The sequence below is a fragment of the Gracilinanus agilis genome, chromosome 3 (genome assembly GCF_016433145.1).
Source record: "Gracilinanus agilis isolate LMUSP501 chromosome 3, AgileGrace, whole genome shotgun sequence".
Taxonomy (NCBI): domain Eukaryota; kingdom Metazoa; phylum Chordata; class Mammalia; order Didelphimorphia; family Didelphidae; genus Gracilinanus; species Gracilinanus agilis.
The window spans coordinates 362,667,593-362,668,683 of record NC_058132.1 but is presented as its reverse complement, the minus strand read 5'-3'; positions in this window follow the sequence as shown (position 1 = coordinate 362,668,683).

Below are 1,091 nucleotides of genomic sequence, written 5' to 3'. Positions count from 1 at the left end.
ATAAATCTAAAATGTTTTCCAGAATGGTTGTCTTTGCACAGTTCTACTGGCACTGAGTTGATATGCCTGTGTTCTTATAGGTTTGATAGCAAAGACAAGTAGAAGATTGGTGGGGATGAAGAGAATATGTTATAGTAACATGGAGGGAGGCTTCTGAAAAGAAAGTAAAGTTATGAAGACATGCTAGAAAGCTATCTGCAATACTATTTATAAAAAACTAATGAAGTTATAAAAGGGAGAATAGAGTTCAGGGGACAAATTTGTGAGATGTTGCAGGGATAAAATCAACAAAATTTTGTAACTAAATAGATATAAGAAAAATAAGATTAGAAATAGTACACAATAACCTTTAAATTCCAACCCTAAGAGCCTTATCAGATGATGCTGTCAAGTATAAAACTTTAAAGTATGAATTAATAACAAGTATTGGGATGGGAAAAGGGAGCAGGAGGGGATTTTTTTTAAAGGAAATTAATTTGGTCCTTTTTTTATTAATAATCATTTTTAACATGGTTACATGATTCATGCTCCTACTTTCCCCTTCACCCCCCGCACTCCCCCCACCCATGGCTGATGCACATTTCCACTGGTTTTGTCATGTGTCCTTGATCAAGACCAATTTCCAAATTGTTGGTGGTTGCATTGGTGTGGTAATTTCGAGTCCACATCCCCAATCATGTCCACCCCGACCCATACGTTCAAGAAGTTGCTTTTCTTATATGTTTCCTCTCCTGCAGTCCTTCCTCTGAATGTGGGTAGCATCTTTACCATAAATCCCTCAGAGCTGTCCTGGGTCATTGCATTGTTGCTGGTACAGAAGCCCATTACATTCGATTTTACCACAGTATATCAGTCTCTGTGTACAATGTTTTTCTGGCTCTGCTTCTTTCGTTCTGCATCAGTTCCCGGAGGTCTCTCCAGTTCGCCTGGAACTTCTCCAGTTTGTTATTCCTTTTAGCACAATAGTATTCCATCACCCGCATATACCACAGTTTGTTCAGCCATTCCCCAATTGAAGGACATACCCTCCTTTTCCAGTTTGTTGCCACCACAAAAAGCACAGCTATAAATATTTTCGTACAAGTCTGTTT